This window comes from Tinamus guttatus, unplaced genomic scaffold (genome assembly GCF_059628265.1).
Source record: "Tinamus guttatus ecotype Peru unplaced genomic scaffold, ASM5962826v1 Tinamus_guttatus_pri_ptg000171l, whole genome shotgun sequence".
NCBI lineage: Eukaryota > Metazoa > Chordata > Aves > Tinamiformes > Tinamidae > Tinamus > Tinamus guttatus.
Genome location: NW_028288705.1, coordinates 421,078 through 439,061, shown reverse-complemented (window position 1 = coordinate 439,061; position 17,984 = coordinate 421,078).

The window sequence follows — 17,984 nt, the reverse complement described above, 5'->3', positions numbered from 1 at the left end:
TTTAAGAAGTTTGTAAAGTGATTTGAGAAACAAAATAATGTTATATTTCTACAGACTAGTTTAAGAAAGCTTCTTTTATCAGAACTTTTTTAGCTTGCAGAAAGTCCTAACGGCTTTGTGTCTTATTTTTATAACCATGTTTGAAATATTTTGATCAGATATTTTAAACTTGAAATTGTTAAAATTCATTTAATAGATTTTTAAAGTAAAATGTGTAAATATAGAACTGTATTTATTATTAAAGTGAAATACAGCCACAGTAAAGGAGATGAGATTAAGCCTTGTACAGTTTCATATTGATATGTGCTATATTTTCTGCTCATATATATTACTAAAGTCATTATCTGTAAATAATATTTGTAAATGTGTAGTGACTGTAAATAGATAACCTGCTTCTTTTCTATCCATGTTCCAAACATAAGTAATTTGTAATAAAATGTGACTACACAGTAGAAAGTATTTAATTGGGGCCTAACACTGCACAAGTATCCATGCATCTTCAATTTGCCAGTCCTAACTTATTCTAATACTTGCACTACCTTCTCCAGATGTCCCAAATCCTTGGCAAAGTTTAAATTATGGGTTTTGTGCTCTCATTAGCTGTCCTGGGTAGCAAAGAGATGAAGAACAGTGTTTCCTTTCAACACAGACTAGATCTTTGTATCGAGACTTTGCTCACCAACCCTTATCAACAGATTCTGCTTCCCACACACATGCTATTGATATTTCAGTAACAACCTCTGAGGGCTGCACAGTTGGCAAGTGAGGCCCTCTCCCCTCAGGCTGTGTGACAAGGACATGCACCCGGTCACACAGTCACTGCTCCTAAGTTACCTGGCAGGCCTCAGATGATACTGAACCCCAGGAAAGATGAAGGAGTGCTGCAGCTATCCAAGAGACAGCAAATTCTCCCAGACGCTTCGTTATTTTCTCTGCAGTGCCCATGGGGCAGGCAGAGCTGGATCAGGGGATTAGCGACCCGCTGGCAAAGCTGACCTGCCGTGCAGCAGGGATGCAGCAGCCTTGCCTGGCAAATGCCTGGGACCAGATGCTGTGGGTGAGGGAAAGGCTGTGCCCGAAGCACGGGACTTGGCAAGAGTCAAGCAGCTCGGGCAGTTCTTCACTGCCTGTTTTTATTCAGCTAAGCTGTAACTTCTAGGGCAATCATGTCATCGTCTAGGCACCAAAGAAAGGCTAGACAGCAGACACATTCTTCTGGGGAGGAACTGTGGGACAGAATGGTTTTATGTGCTTTGTTTTCAGGGATCAATATTTCAAGGTCATTTCTGTGAAGTACCTGATTAAAAAAAAAGTAAAATACTAGTAAATACAAACTCTGGAAAAGCAATTAATCATTTAGGCAGGAACTCAGTCCACATAGAAAATAACAAACTACAAAGATCAAAATTAATTAAAACAATCCCCTATGTAATTGATTTTAGCAGGGGTGTGCAGATTCTAAGCAAAAATGAGGAAGGAAAGCAAAGCTAGAGTTGACCCAGACAGTTCAACCAGACAGGCCAGTGATTCTGTGTTTCTATGAAAAGCAGCAGTTTGGGGATCAAGTCTCAGAACAGTCATGTTAGATGGGACAGGATCAGCAATGAATGGGGATGAGAAAGGCTTTATTTATAGGAAAAAAAAATGGAGGTGTAGCAAATCCCGTAAGAAAGACATGCGCATAAGCATGAGCCAAAAAAGAGGGAGGCCTTCAAGAGGCAGGAGACAAATAGGAGTAGTTTTATGGGATCTGAAACATATAATGAGGGTTTTGTGACAGCTCAGATTTGATAAGAAAAGGCAGAAGCAGTATGATGATCAACAAGATTAAAATGGTAAGAAAATAGATGAGGAAGATGGTTTCCCCTACACTTGCTTTGCCTTGACCATGTGAGAGCTGGGAGAAGAGGGAAGCTGTGGGATTTATGGAAGGATCTACGAAAAGGAAAGAGAGCAGCTAGAAAGGAAGGACAAAGGACACCCTGGCTAATGCCTGCTTGAATGCAGAGGGGAAAGACAGTTACATCACATTCTGAAAAGCATTTTCTAACACTGTTGCTGTTGCAATCCTAGTTTTGTTGCTTTTTGCTAGCCTTCCCATACTTATCTTCTTCTCTTGGCTTGTTTGCCATGGTTTAGACACATTCTCCTCAATGTCTTTTACATACTTCTCTGGAACAATGATACTGGGCCCTTTTTTGTTTGTTTTATGACTTATGTCTATGCTCAAGGAGAGAAGGATTAATACACCTGTTAATGTTGCAGACTTCAGACTGACTTCATATCCTTTAATCTATTCCCTGACTGCCCAAGACTCTGGAGTTCATTTTCCTGGTTAAAAGCAGAAAAGAGGCCTAGGAGGATTTCACAGGAGGCTGTGGTACTTGCTACAGGAGATTAAACCCCTGTTTCTCATACAAAAATCTCCCTATTTTTTGTTTGTTTATTTGTTTGCTTTCTTAGAAGGCCAGGAGAGCTCCTTTCTCAATCAAAAGGTCCACTCATAAACTGGAAATGCTGATGAGTGCAGGGAAATCTACAGATAGCCTTTAGAAACTCTTGTTGTGCATGGAAGCAAATTAATAATTGCAGACACCTGTCAAAACAATGATTCCATATCAAGAATGACTCTAGACGAAAAAGGAGATGTTTGAAATTTCCTTCAAGTATTATTTTGGAGTCTGAGACATTCAAAGCCAGTTGGAGAAGATTCTTAGTACATGCACACATAATACTTAGTGGAAGCTTTTACTTTCACAGATCAACAGATTTTTTTTCCCCTTTGTTAACGAAGGCATATTTTTTGACAAATGGAAAGTGTTGCCACCTGTGAAAAGATTAAATAGAGATTTTGAGCCAACTCTTTGTCTGTGGCTGATTTTTTTTTAGAAATTTTGGCTACTGGCCAGCTCTCAAGAGGTATATTCTTAATGTTTGTTTTTTTTTTTCCTTAGGACTGAGATCGGATCCTTAGGTAATTTTGACAATGCCACAACAAATTGTTTTATGGAGGGAATGTACTCATATTTCCTATGTCTCCAGAGTCACTAAAGCAAAAGTCTGTGATTCTCGTTACATGAACAACATGTTCTTAATGTTCATATTGCCTTTTTTCTTTAGCATGGTTGTAAGTGTTAGATATTAATACATGGACGCTCTCGTACTTTATTTATTAGCATTGGCAAATTGATATTCTTCTTTAAAATTTTAATTCTCCTAAAATTTTAAATATCATATAGCTGTTCTGTATTCTAGCAAAAATAGGTTAGACCTGAATCAATTTCCTAAGCCTGGTATGGATAATAAACAATAATTCCCAAATTGTTTTTTACAGTAATACCATTGGAAAGTGATAGATTTGTCCCTATACTATTTACACGGTGGTGTATGGTATGTGGTTTTGAAATGGTGAATGCTGTTGTTGGAGATGTTGGTACTTATTGCTGGAAGCAGGGCAGCTCTGTGTTCTCTTGGATGTGCACAGTTATTAAGCTTTGTCCCAGCACACAGTCAATCCTGCACATTGTTACATTTGTCCTTATTCTTCATTGTAGGTTTGAGCAATATTATTGGCAATATTATGAAGTTTATGAGATTTCAGTTTATTCCTAAGTATTGTTGTAAGTGCATACAGATTTTAAACACAGATCTCTCTAATCTAATTCTTTCTCAATGAAGCGGGCCACTGCTAACCACTAAGGTGACCACAGCTCTGTATATTTTTCCCTTGTTTAGTGATGACATGGTATATTTGACACTTGTCGAATGCAGTATGACAGGGCAGTAACATACAAGGACGATTTGTAGAACTGACTAACAGACAGAAATCCTCTTTCCCCAAATTAGTTTTGTCCACATATCTAGGATTCCACCTGCAGCTGGTTGGAAAACTGTAGAAGCTTGAAAAGAACAATAAAATATTTTTTCTACTAGATTTGTCTTTATTTTGTTTTATATATATATATATATATATATATATAATATTAATAACACCAGCCCAAATCCATCTCCAGATTTCTGAATAGAGAGATACCTGGATGCTCCAGCTGTCAAATTGCTCATCAATTACCTTCACACCTCAAGATCTAATATCCCTCACTAAGTCATACTCCAAGGTACAAAACAATGCCACAAAGCAAAATTTGCAAGACCTATCCTGCAAGAAAGTATCTCCGTTTACAACTTTCAGGAACAATCTTTAATCTCACAATATTCATACTAGCCCAATTTGTTTACGGTTTAAAATTGCAAAAATAAGACTTCATAAGGGTCTATTGAATGTAGTTGAACTGAAGTATAAATGTCTTAAGGTCAAAGCCTAACCTTCCCCATCTTAGGCAGGGTTTAGGCACTTCTTTAAAGTACAAACTTAGTCCAGAGACAGCTAAAGTAAATCAGATCTTCCTGTTTAGAAAACAGGATCCCCATGTGCCTATACAGAAACACCTGTGTATATTTTAAATTCCCTGGTATGGGGAAATAGCCCAACTGCGTAAACCCAGGAGGGGACCCTGTTAGAGCATGAGGATACTTTCCTGGCACTAGCCTATTCCTTTACAACACACGGGAAATGCTGCCTCCTTGAGCACAGCCAGGGACAATTCCTCTGCTTGCGCTTCCAGGCCTCCCTCCAGCCACAACTACCTCATCCCAAAGCTGTTGCCTTCCCCCACAGCTGGTAGAGCAACTGCTTCTCTGGATGACCCTGGTACGTCCACTCTGCCATCTCCAACTGGTGCAGCTCTCACTCTCTTATCCATTCTTACTGCTAAATAATACCCAAGTTGTGCCCCTGAACCATTTAGTTTAGTTTTCAGGCCGGCTCTGCTCATGTGGGGGCAGACACCCTTGTTTACATTTATCTGGGTCAAGGGGACTCTATTACCTGTTGGTTTGATGAGTTTTGCCCCTAGCCTACAGAAAAACAATATGAAATACTGCAACCATTGATGGTAGGGACTGGAAACGGCTCAGCCACAGCATCCTGCACCCACGGAAACGTTGCCATCATCAAGTGTCATCCTGATGAGGCAGCTGCAGGTAAAACAAGCACTGACCCTCATTGCCACTAATATAAAACAACTGTAGCCACAGGCCAGCCCATTCAATTTTTTTCACTTACATTTGCAGGTGGGTTTGTGTTGCTATCTGCAAAAACAGCCTAAAAGCATTTCAGGTAGCTGTGCACTGCAAGGAGATGAAGATCTTTTGGTCCCAATATTTATTTTAAGAACTTGAACTTTGCCAGTGCCCAGTGTGACAATTGCTTAAGCTGGCCTCTCCCTGACTGATTTTTGTAGCAACACTTCAGAGATTGAAGATTTTCTTCCTAGTTTCCCTAGAACTTCTGGGGTTTTTTTACCACTTTACAAGAAAAGATAGCCATTCAGAATTACTTTACATCCCTTACTCAGTAGATGTCCTATAAAAAGGACCATTTTCTATGCAAAGAAGAAAATGAAAATGAATGCAAATGAATGCAAATGAAAATGCTATGCAAAGTCATTACAAATAATTAACCCAAAATACGAATGAGCTTCATTCACATAAGAAAATCATGGACACTTTCCTTTCATTTTTGAAACTCTTAGGTTAATGAAAAGAATCAGACTCCGTCCAAGAATTTCCTTCTTTGCTTTGAAAATGAAGAAAAGGGAACAGTTTCTACATATCACTCAATTAAAATAGATACATATCCTCAAAGCACTGTGTTCCAAATTTTTTAAATAGCCAAAGTTGCTTTTTCTTTCTACTCAAAATGTTTCAGTTCAAACCATAAATAATACACTTTTTAAAACTACAGCGCAGACTTTCTAGCGAGATTATTTATTCTTGTATATACTTCTTTGGAAAGCAGAGTTTTCCATGCATTCAGTCTGCTCGTTGCTTTATGTAGCAGTAGATGAGTATTGCCTGGGTAGGGGGACCAGGTGCTCCTTCCTCCTAGGATCACCCCTCACCATGGCCGGGTGTCTCAGTCGCTGCCACCCGGGGGGACACAGGGACCAGGCCCTGAGCACCCCACAGGGCAACCCACACTGCCAGGCCTGGCCCAGACCTGCTGGCTGCGGTGCTGCCAGCTCAGAGGGGACGTCAAGGTGGTTCGGGGACACAGAGGAGGACAGGGCACGACCAAAAAGCCCTGGCTTGACCTTGCATGCAGAGGCAGGCGAGAGCAGGGCCTCTAGCAAAGCATGCAGAAGATCTCACTGCAGTGCTCAGTGACAAGGACAAAGAAAAAGGAGAAGGTAAAAGAACCACAAAAGACAAAAATAAGCCACTTACTTACAGAAAGCATTTATGCTCAGCCAGGTAACTGTGAGGAACAGAAGGCACAGCCCATTTCTACCTATATGTGCAATGCAAGGGCCATGGGGGTAATTGGCTGGATTCTCTCATGAGTTCTGCCTCCTGCCAGTCAAAGAACAAAGATAAGGATATTAATACAAAACTGATGTATTTCCATGAAAAATATATGAAAAAAAAAATCTTAGTACGAGGGTCAGTAGAAAACAAAGAAAACAATAAAACATGTTTGGTGGTGCAAAAAACTGTTCAAAATTCAAATGCTTTTTCTTCTATTCATACAGCTTAAATGGAAATCACCATATTAACTTACATAGAACTGAAGTAGGAGAAAAGTTATTTACCAGTACTGGTTATTTCTAGTCCTAAATGCTGCTAAAACAATTAGCAGACATATCTTAAGAAACATTCCCTGTCCTTTCCACCCTGCTTTTTCACAGGATGTTATTCTTTATATAACCCAGCTGGTGCACATAGGGCTTTCCAGATCTTTAGGCACTTGTTCCCTGCTCTCAGGGCTTTGCAGCAGCAGGAACTTCATTTCGTCAGCCAGGGGTGAACTGTTCACTGTACCAGTCTCTATTTGTTTTTATTATCATATGTGCTAGGAGAGCACTTAGGCATGAACAAGCATCCAGCTCTTCTACGTGCTGTCTAGAAGCAGAAGGAGAAAGGCTGCTTGAAAGCTCTTGGGTAAAATCTGAACACAAATAAGTACAAACGGGAAAAAAAGGTAAGAAAGCCCACAGCCTTTTCCCATGGTTAACACGGAGGCTTTGCAGGGACTCTCTGTACTTCAGGGAATTTCAGCATTTATTTCTTTGTCAAAGATTCCTTTTTGCACAATAGAACCTCTGGTGTTTGAGGGCAGTAAACAATGTTATACTCTTAGAAGTCTTTGGTTTATAGTAGGGTGAAGCATTCCTCATCAAATCTAGGACCTCATAAATGATACACTAAATCAGCTTTTTTTTTCTTTTTTCTTTTAAAAAGGTAAATAAGTGAGAAACAATAGAGCCATTGTCCACCAGGTACCATTCTTACACCAAGAGCCTCTCATAATGAGAGCAGCATCATAAAAGTGCTTTGATCTATGGAGGATCAAAATCTTTGTTTTCTATTAACATAACTTTCTTTCCCAGTGGAGCAGAGAGAATTCCTGATAATGGCACTCTATTAGGATAATTAGAAAAAGATTGTTCAGCTCTATTTCCCTCCTTAGAGCTCCCTGGCAAACTTCTCCTTTCGTGTCATTCAGATTTTCTATCCCAAATACCTCTGTCATAAGGAAAAAATTTAAGTTTGCCATTTATGGCTCAGAAGTTTAGGCCTGCCAGTGTGATATTAACCAGCTATTAAAGGATTCTGAAGAAGGACCCAGACTAAAAATTAAGCCATCATCTTTTCAAAACTTGATGTATTTTTTTAACATGAGCAAGATTTCAGATAACTGTGTCACAGATCTTTTAATGAGGTAGAAGGAATGTGCCCCGAGTTTATTTGCAAGGGAGGCAAGAGAAAGCATTACAGGAAGAGCTTGTCTCAAGGGGCTTCAGGGTGTAATATGACCAGAAGCAGAATTTGTACGACAGATGACAGACAGAGGAAGACATTTGTAAGGGAGTATTCCCAGACATCCCATTAGAAACCTCTGTTTCTTACCTTCCTCACTAACGCGATACTCTGGTTTTCGGCTCTTTCGCTGGAGATGTGAATCTGAGGCCGCAGCAATCAGGGCCAGTGCTGTTTAGCCAGGCACCTAGTGCCCCCCTGTGCCCAAGAGCGCCTTGTGAAAGAGGGCTACGAAACACTCAACACTTCCCCTCGCAGGAGCTACATCAGCGAATCGTCCCTACACCAGAAAACTCGTAAGGACAACTCGAGGAATCCTTCTAAGTGGAGTTTGTGTCTTTTGATGGAGCGGCGCTTCCAGGCTCTCCCCCTTTGATGGTGGAAGAGACTCGTCGTTTCTGCTGTTGTTGCCTCCCCACCATGCTGTACTGCGAAGTGCCACTGGTGCAAAGCTAGCAATGGGACCTCTCAGATTTTGCTGTTTTTCTACCCAAAATACAGTGTCCTCGATCAGCAAGAGGGTTGCCAAACATGGCAAAACAGCCTGGCTGCAGAAGGGAAATAATCAAGGAAGAGATCAACTGATAAAACTGATCAAAGGAGTGTATAGTTATGAGAGAAAATAAACCTATCAGCCACCCTGAGCAAAACTAGGGCAGGAAAATGGGGCCCAGGCAAGCAGATGTGAGAAAGTGGGAGAATGTGGGGAGTATAAAGACAAATCATTCACAGAGCTCTCACAACCTGTAGTGACCAGGAAACTGAGAAAACGAAGCACACTAGGACTTACTTTTGTTTAGATCTATACATTTACTGTTCTATGAAAAAGTAATGTGTGCCTGTTTGATTTGGCTATACAAAAAGGCTAACTTTAAACCTAGAATATTCAAAAGGGTGGAGAGAAAGGCAGGGTTGTGCTTAATCTTAAGGCAGGTGGGACATCATAAAGCACATTAGAGAAGCTGAGAAAGCAGTGAGACTGCAGCCCAATTGGACTCCCAGCCCATATGCAGGGACAAAATATTGCAGCCTAGCAAGTGTCGAGGTTGGAGTATTGTATCATGCATATATGAAGAGACATAATGCTCCTCTAAAGTGAAAAAGTCCTATGAAACACTTCCATCTTGACTGCCTAGTCATACTGAGATCTTAATTACCATTAGGACCAAAATTTCTATAGGCCAAATAGAAAAACAATCACTTTATTAGGCAAGTAGCCTTTCTTTCTGTTTATGTTCCTGTTGCTTTTGCTTAATCACTGCAATCCTGGCAAGACTGGCATTTCATACTGGCTCAGAAGAGCTGAAGGAAAAGAGATGAGGACTACCCTGAAGAGGCCCAGCTGGAAGGGGGCTCAGGCCAGCTCATTGACTTGGCCTTGGTCACGCTGACTCTAGGAAAGGGATCCAGGATGCAGTTGTTGGCAGAGTCTGGGCACTCAGGACTTTCCAGATCTCAGCACCATGGAGCAAAAAGCTGTGCAGCTCCAGTCACGTATCCCGCTCTCCTATCTCTTGTGGCTTTAAACCACAGTGTGCTTGTGCTTGTAGGCACAGTGGCTAAATCATATTCCAGGGCCAAGTGCTTACTTTCCCCAAAACAGAGTGACTTGGTCCATAAAACATACTGAAAGCAGTGTCTGTCCTCTGCGACTAACCAGACTATACCTGGGACACACAATGCGTGGGCCAAAACCATGCCAGGGAGTCCACTGACAACATGTTAAATATTACCCTGTGCCTGCATCTATCCTGCCTAATCTTATTAATGCAAACAGAACCAGAGTTTCTGGGACAAATCCTATTGTCCAGATGGATAGCGTCCAGAGTGAGTGAAGAGTTAGCATCCTAGGGACTGAAGACATAAAAGCACCATGCTTTAGTCAATCAGGTGGGTTTCTGGCTTTACTTAGAGAATTTCCAGCTCCAATTTTCCTGCAATAAATAAATAAATAAATTGAAAAGAAAATTGCATAAAGTTTCCTAGCCCTTCGACAGGAACCTTGTGAATGGACTTCAGCCTTCCTGATTCCACATTTCTTAGCACAATTCTCTCTACACAGCCTGTTGAGCAAATTTAGGACTTATTTAGGACTTCCACCCTATCAGAAATCGGAGGATATACAATACAGGGAGTCAGCTCAGGCCTTGGTATCTTACCTCCATGCTCTTGACCCCTCTACACATTGAATGAGAGTTGGTCAAGTTGAAACCGATGTTGTTATTGCATCATTTTAATGAAAGCCTTTCCTTGCTTGCAGCCCCTTAACAACTTAATAGAAATTGATAGAATAAAGACAGGAAGACACACAAATTTAATAAATTAAGCCTAACCTTGCATATTGGTTGACCTGATGAAGCCCAGACGCAGGGCCTTCAAAGACAGTAGTCACAAAGACAACATCACACTTGGGAAGGACTCCACTGCACAAGTGATATAAACATGGAAATTGTGGTTTATTTGAACTTTAAAGTCATTGAACCACTCATATGCACATTTCAGGCAAAAATATTGACTTTTAACTGCCTGGATGAATTCCACTGGTCATTCCCTATGTCCTGTCAGGCAATTATAAATCCACCTGCATTATTCATGGTGCAATCTCTTTGCCTCTCCACACAGTTCTCCAGGCATTTCATCAGACTATACTGGGGTTTTACAACCAGAAAACACACAGAAACAGCACTTTCTACTCTCCAAACCAGAACTACTCAACTTTGTCCACTGGTGCACAAGCACCGCGTGCCACTGTCCCTGGACATTGCTCAGCTGGAACAGAGACCCACCATAAAAACAGAGAACAGAAGTTCTCCACAAGTCTGCACTTGGCTTTATCCAAGTCTGACATATTTAGTTTCTGTCATTTTAACAGCAGATATTCTAGCTGAAAAATGTTTTAGGGCTGAAAGGCCTGTATTTGTTTCTAGTAGAGGCTTATATCTCCTCCCTGCCTGCCCTCCCTCCAAGAAAAAAGGAAAAGAAAAGAAAAAAATTATAACCCTTTCCTCAGAGAGAATAACTATCACCATGAAATGCTTAATTTTATAGTTTTCTCCAAATTCTGCTTAAAGAAAATACATGACTACAGAATATTCTCCCAACTAGTACTTTGTATAGTTAACGCGACTTTCATCATATATTTGTGGTGTAAGGGACACGATAACAGAACATGAAAATCTTTGGTTACAGATCAAAAGGGAATCAGTGCATCAAAGAGCAAAAAAAAAAAAAAAGAAAAAAGAAAAAGAAAAAAAATCATCCTAGGAATAAAAAGCAGTTTAGCTCTTTTTTTTCAGCCTGGAGAACAGGGAATGCTGAATGCTGTTACTAACAGCTGTTCATGGTGCAGTCAGAGGCTGAAAGCTCTAGTCTACATACTCAGACTTTGTCATAGCTTTCTGAGCCCATAGAGGTTGCTCCTCCCAAAGATAGCATAGTCCCTTAAAAATAACAAAACAGATAATACCAATAACTAGTCTGAGGATATTAATCCCTCTGAGCTGCTTCTATAGTAATAATAATAATATAGCCTCTACAGAAAACCTCAAGTAAGTAGCCAGAATGACTCCAAACCTGCAAATTGCTAGATTGTATTATGTGCTATTATCTAATACAGAAACACATTGGGTTCTACTGGATACTTGGGCTTACGAGGCCAAGGGGAACCCGTGCGGCGCGTGCCGCAGAGGAATGCACTGCAGAGGCACCCGCACGCCCCACCACGCCGGCAGCGCGCCCAGGATGGCGCCTCCAGGCCGCCTCAGTGGCGCCGCGCTGCGCCCTGCTACCCGCAGCGCGAGGCCTGCTCCGGCCTGCTCCTGGTTGGCGTGGAGCTGAGCCCGACACAGCGGCTTCGGCCAGGCTCGCAGGTGCAAACTTTATGACTGGATTTGATGCTCCCATTAACAGGGAGCAAACAGCCTCACAGATACTTCACTGCCAGCAATTTTTACAAGGCTGAGGTTCAGTTCCAGGCCATACTCTTCCTTATTATGTGCTGCTTCTCTTTCAGGCCGTATTTTGATGTTGGGTTCCTCACAAGCTAGTACTCTCTCTATGTTCTTTGGAACAACAGAAATGCCCTGGCATGAAACCCAGAGACTGGAAAGCAGCCCTCTTCTGTTATCATCTCATATATCACCACTTCATAAATCAACTGGTAGAAATATCCCCTACTCTCAGGTGCAGAGACAGCACTTGTAAGGACAGATGCTGGTTTTAGCCTCGATTCTCAGATAAGATGCAATTGCATCTCTTTCTATGCAGTCAAACTACATGAGTACCTACTTAGAGTTTCTTACAAACTTGCAAGTTGGTGAAAAAGATGCTGCTGCACCTTCATTTATTTGTTTTCCCATCCAATCCACTTAGAAGAATCTCTGCATTTGCAATTATGCAAAAAAGTCTATATTTGAGATCTAGCAGATGCAAAGATTTGAGATGAAGACTAAAAAAAGAAAAAAAAATCAAATTATTTCCTTTTGACATAAAGAAACAAATTACTTTATTAGCCAGACACTGGAAGGTCAGCTAGGTTTTGCAGAAGTGACAAGGTCGCTCCATGAACATAGCTAGGTCTGAATACAGGCAGTTTTATTTTGAAAAATCTGTATTCCTAAAATGATGTGATTATAATTTTAGGATATTCACCCTATTCACCCAAAATTGCTCTCGATAAAAAACGCTCTGATTATCTGTGGATACACAGATAATGGAAGCTATTCCTTTCTTTATATGTCCTTGAAACAGGCTGTGAAATTCTCAGTTTGTTACACAACAGGTCAGAAAACTAACTTGCTATCAGGAAATAAAAAAATAAAACATGAGCAAACAATTAGAACCTCACAAAGCTGTCTAGCACAGATGTGACCACAACCAGCCAACAAAACCTGTGAAATAAAATAGGGTTGCAACTGGTTTGACTGGCTGTCTTTCATTTAATTGAAAACAAAAGAAATGTTACTAGTGGGGGAGAAAAGTTCATGTGCCTGCTAGTCATACTGTTATTGCACAGGGAAGTGACCATAAACTGAAAAAAAAAAAAAAGCATTTAGTTACAGACAGTCCAGAATAGTTCTTTTAACTTCTGTAAGAATTCATCTATTTAAGTCTACCCAACTAAATATTCTACTTAATGCATATAATCTCTTTTGAGGACTTCTAGAACCTTAAAGTGGTCTTCTTCATGAAACAACAGAAAACCAGCAACAGCCAATGTCCAAAATTGCTAGAAGAGAGCAAAAGAACAGAAGAAAATTGAAGGTTCTCAGGAGTACAGAGAAACTGGATCTGCAAGGAAGAGATTTTTATTCTGTGATGCTTTCCCTCCTTTACCAATCAACTATCAAGTGTCTACTGCTCCCCATTCATAGCTCATCTGTTTCCTAACTCTCCTGCTCATTAGAGGCTAAAGTCTCTTATATTCATGTCCAAGTGAAGGGCTTCTCCATTTTAATCACCATATGTTAACATCTCAGAAAGAAGCATTTCCCTAGAGAGCTGAAGCTTCCCTATATTTCCAAGAGTACAATCATGATAGCAACTGCAGTGCTAACGAAGAGATTATGTAGCTTCAGGCCACGTCAGAATCATTAATTGCTTCCTCAAGCAATCTACACATGAATCTTCCAGGATTAAGAAGATTTCATCCATACAGTGCTAAGAGAAACATATTCTTAGGGTCATTAACTGTTAGGGTAATGTCACCTCTGTACCAGTCTTCAGAGTTTGCAATTCTGAAGCATCCAGCTGAAGAGACTAAAGCACCTTCCACATCCAGCCACTCGCACCTGTTTCAAGATGACTGCTTTGAAACTTGCTAATATATCTAGAATTTAGGGGGAGGACTTGCATTTGATTTACTACAGCTAGTAAGTAATAAGGCTAAGTCTTTCAAAAAAAAAAATAGAATCCTGGATAGTTAATCCATCTTCTCAGTAAATACAGATTACGCCATCTGCAGCAAGTGGAATGGATAGTCTTTCTAGCATTAAACTCTGAAAAACAGACTGGAGTTTCAGACTGTTCTGATAGCTACTTACAGATATAGTCATTACACTTATCACATCCTCAAGGGAAAAGGTTATCATCAGGAGATGAAGAAATAGCAGAATGATGAAGAAATGACAGCCAGATGACCTCTGCTGTTTCTCATTGCATTTGTTCCTCACCAACACCTTTGTTGTTCACAGCCTCAGGATTAGAAAACAATGATTAATTGTAACCATAGGCCCCAGAGGACAGCTTTGCAGAGAATATTCAAGAATGTGATTTTTTTTAACATAAACAATTACAGCCAAAAGCCTGGAAAATAAAATGAGCCGTGCTTGTATGGTTGGAGAGAGGGCCCAGGGGCAGGTCTTCACTTCCCATATATTATTTATCTGAGGAGATTCTCGCCTGGGCCACAATTGAGGGACTTCCTCATGGCAGTGCATATTTGGTAGAATTCTGCATCACAGGCATGAGCTGGATAAAAAATTAGGATTAATCTTAGAGTTGAGAGAAAGAGAAAGCCAAGATGTGTTTTTCCTATGCTTCTTGAAAGGGGACCCTAGGGGAAGCTGTACTACGCCCAGAGACAGTTACCAAGAAGTTTCTCGTGGTCCTGCGCACTAACAGTGCTGGGTGAATGTTTTATGATTAGAGTTTAGAGAAAGTCCAGAGGGGCTATTGTTGTAGGGGTGGATAGAGATTCCTAGGGGAATGTGTGAGCTTCACAGATTTTTTTCTGCGAGGAGTTTCTCATCTGGATCACACTTAGGGTCTTCTGCTTTGCATGTGTCAGGGAGAGCAATTCTTCTTCCAGTTAGGGCTAGCATCGAAAAAAAGATTAGGCCTAGAGGTGCCATTTCTCTCAATGTGGAATCACATGCCCAGGGGAAGGTGTACCATGCCCAGAATTTCCTTCTCTGAGGAGCTTAAAATTGGGGCCACATTTGGATTTTTTTTTACTCAATGTGTTGTGTAAAAATTTAGGGGTTAGGGTATGGGTACATGTGGTATATGCCAGATGGAAAACCCTCTTGTGTGCTTGAGATAAAAAAAAAAATTACAGAGAAAAAACCTTCTGCACACCCATTCCTTTCCCTGGGAACTGTCTCCGTACCTATGACAATTCTGCATGACTCTGCATAAGAGTCGCATGTCTGGCACACAACAGTCTCATCACTCCAAGCGTGGTCCATAGCAAGACCACCTCAGAGACATTTTTTCTTACTCCTATGCAGGTCTATTTCCACACCAACAAATATATTCCTCTGTACATTCTCTTTCTCTAAACTCTAACCCTACAAGTTTTACTCGGCACATGCCCGGCACAGCACCCCAGTGTGGCCTAGATGACAACAGCTGCAGAGAAATTGACTCTGCGCAGCGCCTTCCTTGTGCTGAGGGACTCTTTCCAAAAGCATAACAGACACCTCTAGGCTCTCTCTTTCTCTCAACTCCAGCCCTAACAGTTTAACTCAGCACATGCTGGGCACAGTACCTCAGTGAGGCCTAGACAACAAACTTCTTAGAGAAACACTGTGCAGCACACTCCTGCTGGGGAGGCTTTTTCCAGAAACATTACAATGACACCTCTAGAGTCTTCTTTCTCTCAGCCCTAACCCCAATCCTAAAGGTTTTACTTGGCATGTGCCAGGCACAGTACCCCAAGCGTGGCCCACATGAGAAACCTCAGGGACACTCTCTCTGTGCAGCACATTCCGGCCACTGGGGGGCTCTTTCCAAATCGTAACTACGAGGACGACACCTCCAGACCCTCTCTCAACCCTAACCCTAATCCAAACCCAAGAGGTTTAATGGGCACGTGCCTGGCTCAGTACCCCAAGCGTGGTCCAGATGACAAACTTCTTAGAAAAACACTCCGCAGTGCATTCCTTCTGCTGGGGGCTCTTTCCAAAAACATAACAACGACACCTCTGGCTCTCCCCTTCTCTCAATCCTAACCCTAGCTCTAACCCTGAAAGTTTAACTCGGCACAGGCCGGCCACAGTACCCCAAGCGTGGCCCAGAGGAGAAACTCCTCAGAGGAACTCTCTCTGTGCAGTGTATTCCTTGCATTCTCCTCCTCTGTACCCAGTTTTATGTGGGTTTTGTCATCAGCTGGATACCTATGAGCCAGCTTTATGTTCTTCAAGAATATTTATCAAATTGTTAGTATGGACCTTATCAAAAATCCTCTCCAAATCTTAAAGGCACCAATAATCTCCTTCTTTTTTTTTTTGTACTTATACCTATATTTATATTCATTTTTCTTTAGATTTATTTGATTTGTCCATTTCACCAGGGCACACTTTTTTGGGGCGGGTCTGCTTTTCAATGACATATTTGTAATATAACCACTGATCCTTATGCAAGGAATATCTTGTCTAGCTTTCTATGTTTTACATTATAAATCACTCAAAAAAAATGTATGAGACCATAAGACCAGGCAAAAAGACACCAACAAAGTTAGTGTCATCACAGCATAGCTCTGTATTTTTTTTTTCTTGGCTTTCCCCCAGTTCTTTTCAATGCATTAGCACAACTTTAGGTATTCCTCACTGTTCTTGGATTTTCGTTTCTGTTCGCTGATTCAGCAGTCTGCAGTTGTATACGACTACATCTCTTCCTACTAGCAGTATAGCTGTGTGTATTAGTACTAGAGGTAGCACACAATCTTCTCACATGTGCAGATATGACAGCCAGGTACTTAGAAAATAAAAGGATATTGGTAAAAAAAAAAATCAGGCTGTTTGAATGCAGGTGCTCCAGAAAAAAGCTGGATAGTCAGCATAACTATTAGAATTGAGACTTGTAGAGTTGTATTAGACTTGAGACTACAAATCAGATTGTATTATCTAAATTTGAAGTTTTTTCATTGAAAAAAAAAAAAGGCAACCTTACTAAACACAGCACTGCTAACTTTCCCAACAAGTCAGGTGAAAACAGTAACTCTGGAAATATTTAGCAGGCATCACAGATGAAACAGGATAAGCAAATTTATTAAGCAATTATTTCACATCAGTCAAAACAGCCTTTCATACTTTCATACATGCAAATCTTTTTTTTTTTTTTTTACGTTTCTACAGCAACTACACAGAGAGGGAAGGAAAACAATTTAACAATGTACAGCAGATCTTACCATCTTTGTCTTTTTTCCAGCTTGCCACCACAGAATTCATTTCAAAACTGTTCATAAATCTCATAGATTATGATAAATACTCACATGAAGATTTTAGTCTTAAAGTATTGTATTAAAGAGTACACAAATTGTAGTCATCTTCTCCCATAGCAAAGAAGCTATGCAGGACAATTCAGTTGAAGAGTAGCAAGGCTGACTATCAGAAAATATATACTATATAAAAATCTTCTCATATGGGCCTTGATATACCCTAGTATTCTGAAACGTCAGGGATGTAGAAAACTATGAACATAATGAAGGAAGAACAGACAAACAGCGTATGAGAAGGAAAAGCTTTTTTTTTTATGCTAGAGCAACAAATGCAAGATAAATGTGAGCAATCACAGAAAACACCCCCCTGCTGAGTAAGAAAATACTTATTTGTACTCAAAGAACAAGTAGAAGTCTTTCCGCTTCTCATATTCCTGGAACTTAAAACAGCTTTTGACTTCTTAGAAATGCGTTTTCTAGAAATTTCCATTTTTCTTGTATTGGCTCACACCAGGATGTTTCACAGATGCTCTCTGCCCCATCTGACTTGTTCACTTGTCCTCCTTCCACCACCACAAATTTCTGCTCTTTCCCTTGCCCTGGAGCTTAATAAAACTGCAAAATAAATCAGTTAAAAACATTTTCTTGTTATTTTCCTTTGCGGACTTTCTTTGCTTCCTTGTTGGCTTAGCTTGCCAAATGACTCAATTAAACAGACCTACCTTAGGGCAGTTAGAGAGCCCGAGCCAGCTCTTACAGAAAGGGTCTCGTTCCCTCCTTCACCCCATGTACACATTATAGCCACTTCCAGCCTCAAATCAGCAGGAGCACTTGCATCACCCCGTGGTGAGACAGTTGGAGGGGCCAGCTGATGTGCTGAACATAGACTGCTTCTCTGAAGGCAGTTACTACTACCCACCCCAAACCTCAGCTGGGTTATAACCAC